The sequence below is a fragment of the Oryx dammah genome, unplaced genomic scaffold, assembly GCF_014754425.2.
Source record: "Oryx dammah isolate SB20612 unplaced genomic scaffold, SCBI_Odam_1.1 HiC_scaffold_2, whole genome shotgun sequence".
Taxonomy (NCBI): Eukaryota; Metazoa; Chordata; class Mammalia; order Artiodactyla; family Bovidae; genus Oryx; species Oryx dammah.
In genome coordinates this window covers 8,107,236-8,123,881 of record NW_024070186.1, presented here as the reverse complement: position 1 = coordinate 8,123,881, position 16,646 = coordinate 8,107,236, and the positions used below count along the sequence as shown (strand labels likewise).

The 16,646-nt window shown below is 43.7% G+C and overlaps 1 non-coding gene across 1 annotated transcript; it reads right to left on the bottom strand.

Moving 5' to 3' along the window:
• Positions 1-255: 255 nt before the first annotated feature.
• On the bottom strand, positions 256-358 carry LOC120859563. Its single transcript, XR_005720109.1, has one exon. It is a non-coding gene; the product is annotated as a U6 spliceosomal RNA (small nuclear RNA).
• Between the last annotated feature and the right edge of the window lie 16,288 nt (positions 359-16,646).

The following is a 16,646-nucleotide window of genomic DNA, read 5'->3' as shown; positions in this document are numbered from 1 at the left end:
TTTCTCCTCTTCCTCTGGCAACCACAAATTTGCTTTCTACATTTGTGACTCTATCTCTGTCCTGTAAATAAGTTCATTTGTACCATTTTTAAAGATTCTACATATAAGTGATATCACATGTTTTTCTTTTTCTGCCTGACCTACTTAACTCAGCATGACAGTCTCCAGGTCCATCCATGCTACTACAAATAGCAGCATCTTATCCTTTTTCATGGCTGAGTAATATTCCATTGCACATATGCACCATATGCTCTTTAGAATATGGAATGCTTCACAGATTTGCATGTCCTCTTTGCCCAGGGGCCATGGTAATCTTTTCTGTATCATTCTGGTTTTAGTATATGTGCTGCTGAAGCAAGAGCTCTCTGAATTTTTTTTCCCTAAATATTTGATGTAAATGGGACCATACACATGTGACCTTTTGTGGCTGGCTTCTTTCATTTAGCATAACATTTACAAGAGTCATCATGTTGTAGCGTGTGTCACTATTTGGCCGAATAATATTTCATTGTATGGATAGACCACATTTTTTTGACCTGATTGTCAGTTGATGGACATTTTGTTGTTGTATTATTTCCCACGGATCCCTTGGCATACTCCCCTGGGCTGTATGTATCCATGTACAAACCCCTCACCTTGCTTATACTCTTCTGGACTTTAATCCAGCTACCTTGGCTCAGGGAAAAAGCATTCTGAACAAGGAAATAAGCAAAACCTTTTTTGCAAATTTCTACAGTTGGCCAAGCTCCCCCCATGCCAACTGCCCCCTCCCCTTTTCAGTATCTAACTCACATCACATGACTCATGGTGCATTTTCAGTAGAACTGTCTTCATACAGGGAGAACCGAATATTTGTTATCACGGAAAGCGATGAAGAACTGAAATATGTACTATCAAACCCCATAGGCCCAGGGGATTGGGCATACTTACTTTTCAGGACTTGGTAGTAAATTCTAGTGGGCTTCATACAAAAAAATTGGAGACTTTATTTTAGGTAGATTTTAAATAGAGGCATAAAACTGCTTTCTGAAATTATATAAAATATTTCATTTCTCTTTATATTCCAGAGGTCTATTTGATGAGCACAATTTTTTAGAGGAAATTTCATAGCAATTTTATTATAAGTATTAATAAATAAAAGCATCCCTTCTTCCTTACCCCTATCTTTTTTTTTTTTTTTTTGGCTATGCTACATGGCTCATGGGATCTTAGTTCCCCAATGAGATCCCCAGCCACCTCGGTGAAAGCACAAAGTCGTAACCACTGGGATGCCAGGGAATTCCTTCCCTTCCCTTGATTAAAAAAAAAAATCAAGCTAACTTTTTAATGTAATTATTATTGTTTTTCGCCAAGTGGGCATGCAGGATCTTAGTTCCTAGACCAGGGATCAAACCCAAATCCACTGCAGTAGAAACATGAAGTTGAAATCACCAGGGAAGTCCCAGTGTAAACTTCCTATTGAAAATAATACTCCTTGGAAGGAAAGTTATGACGAACCTAGATAGCATATTAAAAAGCAGAGATGTTACTTTGTCAACAAAGTTTCGTCTGGTCAAGGCTATGGCTTTTCCAGTGGTCATGTATGGAGTGAGAGTTGGACTATAAAGAAAGCTGAGCGCCGAAGAATTGATGCTTTTGAACTGTGGTGTTGGAGAAGACTCTTGAGAGTCCCTTGGACTGCAAGGAGATCCAACCAGTCTATTCTACAGGAGATCAGTCCTGGGTGTTCATTGGAAGGACGGATGCTGAAGCTGAAACTCCAATACTTTGGCCACTTGATGCGAAGAGCTGACTGATTTGAAAAGACCCTGATGTTGGGAAAGATTGAGGGCAGGAGGAGAAGGGGATGACAGAGGATGAGTTGATGGGAGGGCATCACCGACTCAATGGACATGGGTTTGGGTGGACTCCGGGAGTTGGTGATGGACAGGGAGGCCTGGCGTGCTGCAGCTCATGGGGTCACAAAGTCAGACACAACTGAGTGACTGAACTGAATTGAACTGAAGAACTTCTAATAACATAAACTTGGTACATTTTTGCAAAGTTAATATGCTCATGAAAACAGCATCCCAATAAAAAATAACAGAAGCCTAGGACAGCCCTTGTAACTGCTCCTGGTCCCCACCATCTCCAGCACTTATGGATTCCACTTGCCTGGTTCTGAACTAGCAATCAGTGGACTCACACATGGGCTCTTTTTTATCTGGCTTCTCACATTAGCATTGCATTTTGACTTCATTCAGAGTGTTGCAGTTGTACATGGCTACTTCTCAGTGCTGAATAAGACCCCCATTGTGTGAATAAACCACTATTTCCTCATCCCTTCTCCTGCTGATGAGTACTGGCTCAGTTTCCAGTTTGGAGCTATTAGGAATAACACTTTTGACCATTCGTGTATATGGCAATTGGTAGAAGGACAGGCCCATTTCCACTGTGTGTATAGCAATGAAAGCAAGAGCACACTTATTTATTTATGAGTCCACCCTGCGTGTGTCTGGTCTCTTCCAGCCAGAAAATAGTTTAAGAACTGGGGAAAGGGAGGCAGAGACCAAGAAGTTCTAAAGAAAAAGCATGAGATGACAACAAGGCTTTTTTTGTTTTCTTTGAGATCTTTAAAGATGAGCTGGAACTCAGAGGCGCTGTTTGGGGCCAGCAGGTGACCATAGTCAGTGGGATCTTCATTTTTCCTGAGATGGAATTCTGTAATGTGATTTAGGAGTTTATTTTGTTAGAGAATGGGACATGCAATAGAAATGTGAGGGGAAACCCGGGACTTTCAATTCCTTCAACAAATTGAAAGAGAAGAAAAATTTAAGAACTCTTTTCTGCAGATTCCGAGAAGTTTTCAGAAACTTATTAAGCTTTCAACAAAGCTCTTGAACTCGTTTCATCCCTTTACATACAGAGAAAATCCAACTACAGAAAGAGTCAAATCTGAGAACAGAACCCACAACCCCAAAAATGCTCTCTTTCCAGCAGTAAGCCGGGCCCCTTCCCCACCTCCCTGCCTTAGTCTCTGGGCAGCTTCCCTGATTTGGAATTAATTACATGAACCGCAGGCCACAGGTCCCTACTCTTCTCTGTTTCTGTAGTACACACCTTGCTGTGTGAATTATACAGACTCTACTAAGATGTTTCCATCATTTTATTTTGGACCCTTGAACAAGCAACTCAACTCAGAGGTATTTGTTCTAGCAGTTTACTTTAATCACTTTTTTTTTTTGGTGGCAGGAATATGATATCTCTGAATATGAGAAAAAGTGCGCTATACAGAAATATCACAGGGAGGAGGTGGAAGAAGATGGTAGAGGAGGAAAATGGGGAGATCACCAGCCTCCCCACAAATACATCAGAAACTCATCAAGATATTGCAACAGCTCCTACAGCAGAAGACCCCAGGCCTCCAGAGGGGCAAGCTGAGCGCCTGGGAATGAGAGATCAAACCAATATTATAAAGCAATCATCAATCAATTAAAAATAAATAAATATTTAAAAAAAAACAAATATCAGAGGGAGAATTTTCTACTTTCCTGAAGGGCATGAGTCACTGACTAACTTTTGTAGAATTACTGGTGAAAGACCAATGCATGAATAGGTGATTTTTTATGATGATCATGAAAAAGATGGATGCTTATAAAAATTTCCTTTGAGGTTGCTGGGCAAGTCTAAAATACAGTATTATTTTAATATTTCATTATGTCCCTAAATGGTAACCCTTACAAGCTGATTTTATTTTATAGTTTTAGATATTTCAAAAAATATGCTCCATGTCATTATTCCTTCAGTTTCAGTTTAGTCACTCAGTCGTGTCCGACTCTTTGCGACCCCATGAATCACAGCACGCCAGGCCTCCCTGTCCATCACCAGCTCTCGGAGTTCACTCAAACTCACATCCATCGAGTCGGTGATGCCATCCAACCCTCTCATCCTCTGTCGTCCCCTTCTCCTCCTGCCCCCAATCCCTCCCAGCATCAGAGTCTTTTCCAATGAGTCAACTCTTCGCATGAGGTGGCCAAAGTATTGGAGTTTCAGCTTTAGCTTCAGTCCTTCCAAAGAAATCCCAGGGCTGATCTCCTTCAGAATGGAGTGGTTGGATCTCCTTGCAGTCCAAGGGACTCTCCAGAGTCTTCTCCAACACCACAGTTCAAAAGCATCAATTCTTCAGGGCTCAGCCTTCTTCACAGTCCAACTCTCACATCCATACATGGCCACTGGAAAAACCATAGCCTTGAATAGACGGACCCCTTTCCTTACAGAAATGCAAATTTAAACCACAATGAGATCCTGTCATTAGAGTTTTTAATTCTAATGAATGAAATTGTGATAAAATTCTAATAAATTGTGATAAAAACTTATCACATTTTTTTTTTAGAAATTGAACTGTATTTGATTTACAGTATTGTGTTAGTTTCAGGTGTACAGCAAAGTGATTCAGTTTTATATTTATATTCTTTGCAGATTGTTTTCCATTATACATTATTACAAGATAAGGGATATAACTCTTTGTGCTGTATAGTAAGTCCTTGCTGGTTATCTATTTTTTTTTAATATCTATTTTATATATAGGAGTGTATATGTTAATCCCACACTCCTAATTTATCCCTTCCCCCCTTCCACTTTGATAAACATAAGTTTGTTTTCTATGTCTGTGGATCTGTTTCTGCTTTTTAAATAAATTCATTTCTATTATTTTTCAGATTCCACATATATGTGATACCATATAAAATGTGTGTCTCTCTGTCTTATTTACTTCACTTAGTGTGATCACCTCTAGGTCCAGCCATGTTGCTGCAAATGGCAAAATGTCATCTGTTTCTTTGACTATGATTCCACTGCGTATATGTACCACATCTTCATTTGTCTATAGAGAGACACTTAGGTTGCTTCCACATCTTGGCTATTGTAAATAGCCACTGTGAACACTGAGGAAAGCATTGTTTTAAATTAGAGTTTTCTCTGGATATATGCCCAGGAGTGGGATTGCTGGATCACACGGTAACTCTGTTTTTCATTTTTTAAGGAATTTCCATACTCTTTTCCACAACAGTATAGGAGGGTTTCCTTTTCTCCACCCTCCCGAGCATGTATTATTTGTAGATTTTTTGATGATGGCCACAGAATGGTTACTATTTCTGTAAGATAATACAAGTTTTGTCAGTAATGTGGAGAAACTGGAAACCTCATACATCACTGGTGGGAATGTAAATTAGCTAACAATGTGGGAAACAGTTTGGCAGTTTCATTAAAAAGTGAAAGTGAAAGTCACTCAGTCATGTCTGACTCTTTGAGACCCCATGGACTATACAGTCCATGGAATTCTCCAGGCCAGAATACTGCAATGGGTAACCTTTCCCTTCTCCAGGGGATCTTCCCAACCCAGGGATAGAACCCAGGTCTCCCGCATTGCAGGCAGATTCTTTACCAGATGAGCCACAAGGAAAGCCCTTCATTAAAAAGTTTAACATAACTTTACCATACAGTCTAACCGTTCCATTCCTTGGAATCTATCCAGGAGAAATGAAAGCATTTGTCCACTCAAAGACTTGTACATGAATGTTCATAGCAGTTTTATTCATAATAACTCCAAACTGGAAACAATCCAAATTAATAGATATATCAACTGGTGAATGGATAAATAAAATATGAGACACCCATGTAATGGGACATTATCGAGCAATAGAAGGAATGCAATGAAGTTTTAACACAGGCTAAAACATGAATGGATCTTGAAAACGTCATGCTAAGTGAAAGCAACAAGATACAACAGATTACAGTGTGTGATTCCATTTATATAAGAAAATGCAAATTTATAATAACAAAAAGCAGAACTGGTTGCTTCGTGCTGGCAGTGGGAACAGGGATTAACTGTAAATAGTCACAAGGAAACTTTTAACAGTGATAGAAATGTTCTAAAGTTGGATGATGGTGATTGTTGAACATTTCTATCAATTTACTAAAATCATTGAATTGTTTAGTGTCAACGAGTGACTCTATAGTATTTAAATTACACTCCAATAAAGTTGTTTTAAAAAGCTTAAGCTCTTCTATTATAACCATATTTGTGTCTTCTTTAGCCATTGAACCACTAAAGTAATTATACAATCTCTTTTTGGCATAACAAAATTCACTTTGAAAAGTGACGTAAAGAATAAAAGCTCTAAAGAACCCTTTGGTTGCTTCTTGGGCACTCTTAGTTTTTGACTCTCCTGGGTTTATCAAGGTTCCTGTCTTTTGCACACTTGCAGTGACCTCTGAACCATCCATCACGTAAATGTAAAGAAGTCCCAGGTGTGCTTTCAGGATGAGGACTTCAATTTCAAAGTAAGACATGACAGGAAGTCCAGTTGCTGAGATCCAGGTCGTCAGGCTAGATACTTCTGAGTCTCTTAAATTATTTAAACTCAAGATGATGTTATTGAACAACATACTCTGGCCAATATCCAGATTTAAGTGACGTGTAAGACTTCAGTTATCAACAATACGAACGAATAATGGTCCCCAGTTGTCATAACTTGGGGTCTTTCCAGGTACCTCGAACAGTACAGCTGCAAATTCAGAAGTTTTACGTAGTTTTCTACAAGATGGTGCTGATCCCTAGCAATAGTTACAGCTACCATGTGGATCATTAAAAGATATTTTTAAATGTTTCCTTGGAAGTACATTTCTTATCAACATACAACAGATTCAGAAAAGTGAGCAAATTATAAGCGTGTGGAATTTTCAAAAACAACACACCTTTTGGAACTCTAGCCAATTTAAGAAAAAGAAGATTTTCACCACCCCAGAAGCGCCCTCTTGTGATCCTTCCACATTCACTCTCTTCCTCAGAAATAATCACTATTTGGATTTCAAATACCATAGGTTTGTTTTGCACACCCACCCAGCTTTTTGTTTTGGCTGTGCGGCATGTGGGATCTTAGTTCCCCAACCAGGCATCAAACTTGTGCCCTCTGCATTGGGAGCATGGAGTCTTGACCTCTGGATCACCTGGAAAGTCCCCCTTTTTGCCCAATTTTGAACTTTATATAAATTGAATCATACAGTATATGTTCATTTGCCTCTAGTTTCTTTTACCCCACGTGAGTCACCAGTTGTTCTCTTCTATTGCAGGAACATATCACTACTTATTTATCCCTTCTATTGTTGATGGACTTCTGGATTGCTTCCAGTTTGGGGGCTAATATGAACAAAGCAGCTGTAAGCATTTTTGCATGCTTGTGCCTTTCGCTTACGTGTGTATATCTCTGATGAGTCGATATTTGGGAATGGTCGCTGGGTCATAGGGTATGTGTATAGTTAGCCTGAGTATAAATCACTGGATTTGTTAAAATCTAGAAAGCCACTTGAAGTGATTTCAGAGTAAACACTCCTAAATGCAGAAATTTCCTAAATATAAACACACATTCATTCTTCTTCAGACTTGACCTGAGCAAACAGTCTCATAGGTGGGACAATTGAGAATCAGTCACGAAGTTACTGGACTGTGATCTCACACAAACATAACTTCTCAGGATGTGTCTCCTGTGGGTTTCAACCCTCGGGAAACGAGGCCACCCTGAACTTCCTGGCATTCCTGCAAGCTCCCAGGTGGGATCTGAAGGAACGAAATTTCCATCTTGCTATAGCTTTGATCTGCAAGAAAGCAGTGTTTGTTCAATTTCCTCCTGTGGCCTGAAAACCAATTTATTTTGAGAGGTTTTAAAAAGTTCAGGGCAATTGTTATTATTTTCAATTTTTTCCCCATCCATTTGCCATGAAGTGATGGGACTGGATGCCATGATCTTAGTTTTTTGAATGTTGAGTTTTAACCCAACTTTTTCCACTTTCCTCTTTCACCACCTAAAGCGAAGAGCTGACTCATTTGAAAAGACCCTGATGCTTGGAAAGATTGAAGGCAGGAGGAGAAGGGGACAACAGAGGATGAGATGGTTGGATGGCATCACTGACTCAATGGACATGAGTTTGAGCAAGCTCCGGGAGTTGGTGATAGACAGAGAGGCCTGACGTGCTGCAGTCCATGGGGTTGCAAAGAGTCGGACCTGAATGAGTGACTGAACATCATCAACAATTATTATTATTTTGGCTGCACTGTGAGGCACGTGGGATCTTAGTTCCCTGACCTGGGATTGAACCCACACCCCCTACATTGGAAGTGGTGGTGGTGGTTTAGTCACTAAGTCAGGTCCGACTTTTGCGACCCCATGGACTGTAGTCGGCCAGGCTCCTTTGTCCATGGGACTCACTAGGAGAGAATACTGGAGTGGGTTGCCATTTCCTTGGAAGTCCCCTCCAAGGTAATTATTACCACAAGAAGGTGGGCTGAGTCTTCCAATTCTTAGGGGGTGCTTGGCTATTTTTCTGGAGCTCCATGGCTGTCTCTGAGGAGGGTTCTAGGCTCTTGCCCGTGACCACTTCTGGGGTAGCTGTGGGCTCATAAACTGGCCCATGTGATAGCCCGCCCCTGACTGCCCATCTTGACAGTTGAGGTCAAACCAGGGAACCCTGGTTCACTACATGATACTACACAGCCCCGGCGAGTCTTAGAAATCCAGAGTTTCTGCCCGCAGGGAACAGAACTTCCCAGGGAGCATCCACGTCAGGTTCACATCCTGGTCTTTGGACTGGGTGTTCCACCTGGGCTGGGAGAAAACTTCCTATGAACGCAAGGGATCCTCTGGCTTCCCACCTGCCCTCGGGAAGTTGAGGGACTCACCGGAATTCCCACACTTTGAGGTTTTCTTTACACCCTAATGGACTGGATGGTAGAGATGTCTCAGTTTTGTTTTCTTTCATCTTCTCTTTTTATTTGGATTCTTTCTGTGGTTGTTTCATCTTTCTGAGTCTGAGAGGTACTTTGTTAGAATACAGAGGAGCGGCTTCCTGAAGAGTGTCCATTGTCTTTGCATTTAGATGGCAAGTGGTGACGACATTTTTTCTTTTCCACCAGACCTTTAGCCCTAGCGTTCATCGTCAAGAGAAGTTATCATATGTGCTTGACTTTCCGCTTGCCTTTTTTTTTTTTTGCTTTAAAAATTGCCACAGGACTTCCCTGGTGATACAGTGGATGAGAATCCGCCTGCCAGTTCAGGAGTCAGAGGTTCAATCCCTGGTCCAGGAAGATCCCACGCGCTCTGTGGCAACATAGCCCACACTCCATAACTACTGAAGCCTGAGTGCCTAGAGCCTGTGCTCTGCAACAAAAGACGCCACTGCAATAAGTGAGAAGCCCGTGCCCCCCAGTGAAGAGTTGCTCTCACTCGTAGCAACTAGAGAAAGTCCTTACAAAGCAACAAAGACCCAATCCAGCCAAAAATAATAAATAACTTTATGAAAAATTGCCACAATTTGTTACTTTCTCATTTGCTAGAGGTTGTGTTCTCCAAGCTCGGATGGGCTTCCTGAATGCAGTCACACTTCTTGTAGTTTCTTCCCTCTTTTTTGTTGCCCCGAGGCGTGCGGGATGCCTGACCAGGGATGGAACCCACAGCTAGAGTGGAAGTGCAGCCTTAGCCCCTGGACCGCCAGGGAAGTCCTTTCTTGTTTTGATGAACTGTGGCCATGCTCTACAATTCTACCCTGTTCTAAACTTCTGCCTTTCCTGAGGCTGTTTGCTGCAGTGAGTTCTGAGGATGTTTCCCAAGGTTTCCGCACACTATAAGGGGATGTTGGACCAGACAGCTCTGCTCATATGGTTCAGTTCAGTTCAGTCGCTCAGTTGTGTCTGACCCTTTGCGACCCCATGGACTGCAGCACGCCAGGCCTCCCTGTCCATCACCAACTCCCAGAGTTTACTCAAACTTATGTCCATTGAGTCAGTGATGTCATCCAACCATCTTATCTTGTCATCCCCTTCTCCTCCCGTCTTTAATCTTGCCCAGCATCAGGGTCTTTTCCGATGAGTCAGTTCTTCGCATCAGGTGGCCAAAATAGTGGAGTTTCAGCTTCAGCATCAGTCCTTCCAATGAATATTCAGGACTGATTTCCTTTAGGATGGACTGGTTAGAGCTCCTTGCAGTCCAAGGGACTCTCAAGAGTCTTCTCCAACACCACAGCTCAAAAGCACCAATTTTTTGCTGTTCAGTGACACTCAAATGGTAGCCAGGGCCAGATCCATACTCGGAGAGCTCCCAGTGCCTTCTGCGCCTGCACCCTCTTGCCTCCGCTTGCCCCCTTCTCCCTCCTGCCCCCTGTACTTGCATCCTGCGGCTGCCTGGTGGTCCTGCTCTGGCTCCTCCCGCCACCCCGGGAGAAAGCGTGCTTCCTGGCTGACCTTGCCATCACCTCCTCCTCCTGTCCTGAGGCCCCTGGGTCCAGCCCTCTCCTCTCTGCCCATTTCTCTCTGTCCTGTGTGTTTTGCCCACAACAGTTCTCCCAGTCCTTAAAGAGTTCTGTTGCTTTATCTGCACTGTGGGTTTATATCTGGGCCTGGTCTCTCTTGAAGTCACCTGCCCCTGAGCAGCAGGGGCCAACCTCTCGAAGCCTGACTAGACTGGGGTCCGCCGCCCCAGTCTCTCCCCTGCCCCCAGCCCTTCAGGTTCGGTCTCTGCTTCTGGCCTTAGTCCCTGCCAGGCTCCCCCTGGGGCCCCCTGTGTCTAGGGTACGTGTCACTTAGGTACCAACTCACTCACAGAGGGCCAATGACTGCCAGTCTTATCCTTCCTAAACCAGACCCCCAGGCTCTCTGAGTCTCCCCGAAGGTAACCCCCCTCCCTCACCCAGGTCAATGCCCTCCCCTTTATGAAAACGTGGGGCCTCTCCCGACAGCATGTAGGACCTTAGTTCTCTGACCAGAGATTGAAGCCGCATCCCTCGCATTGGAAGGCATTGTTTTAGCTACCAGTCTGCTGTGGAAGTCTTGGGTCAATGGCCCTTGCGTGGAGTTTCCACCCAGGATCCTCAAAAGGAGTCTGGTCAGCGATCAAAGGGGCCAGCAGGCCGAGAAGTGGGAGCAGGGTGGGCCAAGAGAAGCTTGGCTGTCGCCTGGGCAAAGGCCACTGCCTGCTCCGCACCTGCCCGGGGAGTGAGAGCACTGTTGAGTCACTCCCGAGCCCCGCTGGCCTCCATGATGCTTGCAGACTTCACCACCTGCACTCAGCCCCTCGGCCAACAGCGACCAACCCCCTCTCAACACCACCCAGGGGATCCCTCTTTGCTCCAGACCCTGCTTTATTACGGGACTTCCTAAGTGGCGCTAATGGTAAAGAACTAGCCTGCCAGTGCAGGAGATGTAAGAGACACAGGTTCGATCCCTGGGTCAGGAAGATCCCCTGGAGAAGGAAATGGCAACCCACTCCAGTATTCTTGCCTGGAGAATCCCATGGACAGAGGAGCCTGGTGGGCTGCCGTCCATGGCGTCGACCAGAGTCAGACACGACTGGTGTAACTTAGCGTGTACCCCTTTATTGTTAGTGACTGCTTATTCAACCACTCCAATCATTTACTAAAAATGGACTGAACACCTACTGTGTGCCAGGTATCATTCTACGTCTTAGGGACATGTGGTGAATAGACAGATGAGGTCCTTGCCTGCCTGGGAGCTCACAGTCAAAGCTGGGAAAACCAGTGATTCTCTTAGTGGGGTCTATGGACACAGGGCCAGGCCAGAACGTTCATGTTACTGGTCTCAGACAAGGTAGTACTGAACTCAACAGACGTTTTTAGGAACTTCTCTAGCTCTTTGACTGGGTAATTTTATATTTGTTTAGTTTTTTTTTTTTAATAGCCTCTGGTTTATCTTTTTTTCCATTTTGTTTTTCTAGTAAGCATTTTTATATTTTATAAGTTCAGTTCAGTTCAGTTCAGTTGCTCAGTTCATTTATGTCTGACTCTTTGCGACCCCATGGACCGCAGCACGCCAGGCCTCCCTGTCCATCACCAACTCCCGGAGTTTTCCCAAACTCATGTCCATTGAGTCGGTGATGCCATCCAACCATCTCATCCTCTGTCATCCCCTTCTCCTCCTGCCTTCAATCTTTCCCAGCATCAGGGTCTTTTCAAATGAGTCAGCTCTTCGAATCAGGTGGCTAAAGTACTGGAGTTTCAGCTTCAATATCAGTCCTTCCGATGTATAGATGTGCAATGGGCTAGAAATTTAGAAAAAGTCATCCCCCATTCGAGAAAATTTGAGAAGCATTTCTCTAAACCATAAATTGCAATTCCTGTCATGAAGAGCATGAAGGAGAGTAACAAGGAAACCTGGTTTAAGGAAGGTGGGATCTGATGCGACCTGAAGGGTGAGGAGGAACCAACCAGGCAAAGAGCAGAGGAAGCTTTCCATTCAAGGGGACAGCTTGTGCAAAGGCCGTGGGGTGAGAGAACCAGGAGGCCTGACATAGGACGGAAGTCAGCAGAGCTGGAGCAGAAGGAGCAAGGTGAGATGGTGGGAGGTGGGGCCTGATCACTTGGGTGCCCTCAAGAGGCCCCGAGAAGACACCACAGTGTCTGAGGGAAAAGAGTGACATGTCTGGCTTATGAGGAAAGTCTCCCTCTGCTGTTCTGGAGCAGTGGGTTGAAAGCAGTGGGAGAGGCTGAGGAAGCCAGCTGGGAGGTGAATAGTTCAGTCAGCAATTGCACCTGGGGGTCAGTGTTCACAGGGTTCCAGGAGGGCTTGTTCCTGTGCAGACTTGGGGTGAACATACATGGCGTCAGCACTTCCTACCTGCCCCTCACAGGTAGTACACATCAGACCCAGAAAGTCACTGTGACACCAATATCTTAGCTGAAATCCAATCTGGAGACAAGGGTTTTCAGATCAGCTTCTTGGAGCATGCAAACCCTTTTATTTAAAAAAAAAATTTTTTTTTTTTTTTTTGGTTGCACTGTGAGGTTTGCAGGATCAGTTCCCTGACCAGGAATTGAACCTGTGCCCTCGGCAGTAAAATTGCTGAGTCTTAACCACTGGAACACCTGGAATTCCGCAAACCCCAGTTTTTTTGGCCTTGCCATGGTGTTCAGGATCTTAGTTCCCTGCCCAGGGATCTAATCCTTGCTCGCTGCAGTGGAGTCTTAACCACTGGACGACCAGGGAAAGTCCCCAAACCCTTTTAAAAGAAACTTCTTGTGCCTTGGGCACTTATTGAGACAAGATGCTGCCAAGGTGAAATCTGATTTAAAGAAGGCTTTCCTCAAAGATACTCTATTTTTCAACTAAGAAAACAAGCTGAAGAATGGAGAAAGTACTTAATTCAAATTCAGAATTTTTCTGAAACGTCAGAGGAGAGACTGGGTAATAGAAAAGTTGGCTGAGTGCCTTTCTATCTCTTGATGTTTGTGTTTCCACAACTGGGTGATAATAGGTGCCCTGAACAATGATGTGAAGACGCTATAAACTTCTGAAGTATCTTGTAAATCACTGCTGCTGCTGCTAAGTCGCTTAAGTCGTGTCCAACTCTGTGCGACCCCATAGACGGCAGCCCGCCAGGCTCCCCCGTCCCTGGGATTCTCCAGGCAAGAACACTGGAGTGGGTTGCCATTGCCTTCTCCAATGCATGAAAGTGAAAAGTGAAAGTGAAGTTGCTCAGTCGTGTTCGACTCTTCTCGAACCCATGGACTGCAGCCCACCAGGCTCCTCCATTCATGGGATTTTCCAGGCAAGAATACTGGAGTGGGTTGCCATTGCCTTCTCCATGTAAATCGCTAAAAGGAAAATTGAATGACTTTAGCGTGACTTTATGAACTGTGAATATTTTTTTGGCTCTGAGTCTTGTGGGATCTTAATATTTCCCAATCATGGATGGAACCCAGGCCCCCTGCTGTGCAAACATTGAGTCCTAACCACTGGACCACTAGGGAATTCCCAGAATTGTGATGTCTGCATTCATTTTTTTTTAATGCAGGCTGTAACTGAGACCCTTTTAACAGGATGGTCTGTAAGCCTTCAATAATTTGCATATATCTGGAATCGGGTGGCCGTATTTCTTCTCCTGGCACTCTGCTGAATCAGCAGAGAAGTTTGCCAGGCCATTGTCTTCGAGGCTGCGGCATCCTCGTTCCCAGGCATGGACCAGAATCCTTAGACCCTGAATCACCTTAGTTCCTTAGAGCAGGCATGGAGCCCGGGCCCACGCAGTGAAAGTGTGGAGTCTTAAGCACTGGGCTCCAGGGAATTTCCTGCAGGGAATTTTCAAAATAGCTTTGCAAATTCAAGTCATGCCTTACAAATAAGCGACTTCTTTGTCTTGGGTCTGCCAGGGAATTTCCTGAAGGGAATTTTCAAAATAAGTTTGAAAATTTGAGTCATGCCTTACAAATAAGTGATTTCTTTGCCCTGGGCCTGCCACAAAGCTCTTCATAGACGGTTTCTTCCTCCCCCCCCCCCCCACTACGTTTTCTTTATGTATTCTTTTTTTTCTTGACCTTTTCCTCTTTTTTAAAAAGCTTATTTTATTGTTTAGTATAGTTGATTTACAATGTTGTATTAAATTCTGCTGTACAGAAAAGTGATTCAGTTATACATATATACATATATGTATTCTTTCTCATGTTCTTTTCTGTTATGGTTTATTACAGGTTACTGAATATAGTTTCCTATGCTGTACAGTAGGACCTTGTTGTTTATCCATTATATACATAATAGTTTATTGTTGCTGAGTCATTAAGTCCTGTCTGACTCTGCAACCCAATGGCTGTAACCCACCAGGCTCCTCTGTTCATGGGATTTCCCAGGCAAGAATACTGAATGGGTTGCCATTCCCTTCTCCAGGGGATTTTCCCGACCCAGGGATCAAATCCATGTCTCCTGCATTGGCAGGTGGATTCTTTACCACTGAGACACCAGGGAAGCCGAGACAATAGTTTATATCTGCTAATACCAGACACCCAATCCATCCCTTCCTCACCTACCAACCCGCCTTGGCTACCGCAAGTCTATCCTCTTCATAGAAGTTTGCTTATTAAATAAGTCTCAGTAAATTCTTGTCAACTATCCAAGCCACACTTTGTAATTTCTTTGAATTTATTTCATTATTCTAAAAATGATCATGGAAGACCCATTATCACTTTTTAAATAATTAGAGCTTAAAATGCATATTCAGTTTAGTTCAACCGCTCAGTTGCGTCCGACTCTTTGAGACCCCATGAGTCGCAGCACACCAGGCCTCCCTGTCCATCTCCCGAAGTTTACTCAGACTCATGTCCATCGAGTCCATGATGCCATCCAGCCATCTCATCCTCGGTTGTCCCCTTCTTCTCCTGCCCCCAATCCCTCCCAGCATCAGAGTCTTTTCCAATGAGTCAACTCTTTGCATGAGGTGGCCAAAGTACTGGAGTTTCAGCTTCAGCATCATTCCTTCCAAAGAAATCCCAGGATTGATCTCCTTCAGAATGGACTGGTTGGATCTCCTTGCAGTCCAAGGCACTCTCAAGAGTCTTCTCCAACACCACAGTTCAAAAGCATCAGTTCTTTGGTGCTCAGCCTTCTTCACAGTCCAACTCTCACATCCATACATGACCACAGGAAAAACCATAGCCTTGCCTAGACAGACCTTAGTCGGCAAAGTAATGTCTCTGCTTTTGAATATGCTATCTAGGTTGGTCATAACTTTTCTTCCAAGGAGTAAGCGTCTTTTAATTTCATGGCTGCAGTCACCATCTGCATTGATTTTGGAGCCTCCCCCCAAATAAAGTCTGACACTGTTTCCACTGTTTCCCCATCTATTTCCCATGAAGTGATGGGACCAGATGCCATGATCTTCGTTTTCTGAATGTTGAGCTTTAAGCCAACTTTTTCACTCTCCTCTTTCACTTTCAAATGCATATTAAATGAATGAATAGGCTGCCAGTACATTATGTTGACAAGTAAACAGTCGTGATTTGCTGTTGTTACTGTTTAATCTCTAAGTCCTGTCCGACTCTTTGTGACACCATGGACGGTAGCCTGCAAAGCTCCTCTGTCCATGGGCTTTCCAGGAAAGAGAGGGTTGCCATTTCCCTCTCCAGGATACCTTCCCAGACCTGAGATCTAGCCTGTGTCTCCTGCATTAGCAAGAGAATTCTTTACCACTGAGTTACCAAGGAAGCCCCCTGCTTTGCTGGTGGGAGTGTAAAATCTCAGCTTCCTCCCCAGCAATTTGGCAATACATGGGGAATATGAGCTTTTAAGAAAATTTATATCCCTTACCCTTTTATAAGTATTTCCTTGTGACAGAATCAGAAATAAGGAAAAATATGTTTATACATAGATAAAAGAAGAGGGCAACAGAGGATGCGATGGTTGGATGGCATCACTGATTCAATAGACATGAACTTGGGCAAGCTTCGGGAGATGGTGAGGGACAGGAAAGCCTGGTGTGCTGCAGTCCATGGGATTGTGAAGAGTCGGACACAACTCAGCGACTGAACAATAACAACATTTTCTATAATAATAATATTTACCAAAATAGAAAACTTAGAATCATCCTAAAAGTCAGTCATAGAGAATTTACAATATAAATTATGGTGCATCCGTATGACACAATATTGTGCAGTTGTTAAATGCTCATGTGCTATTCGAAAAAGGAAGCAAAATTATTTTTACACCATGATCCCTATTTGTTAAACCCCACAATACATGTATCCTTGAAAAGAAAGTTGAAAGTTAAGTCGCTCAGTCGTGTCCGACTCTCCGACTCTTTTCAACCCCGTATACTGTAGCCCACCAGGCTCCTCCA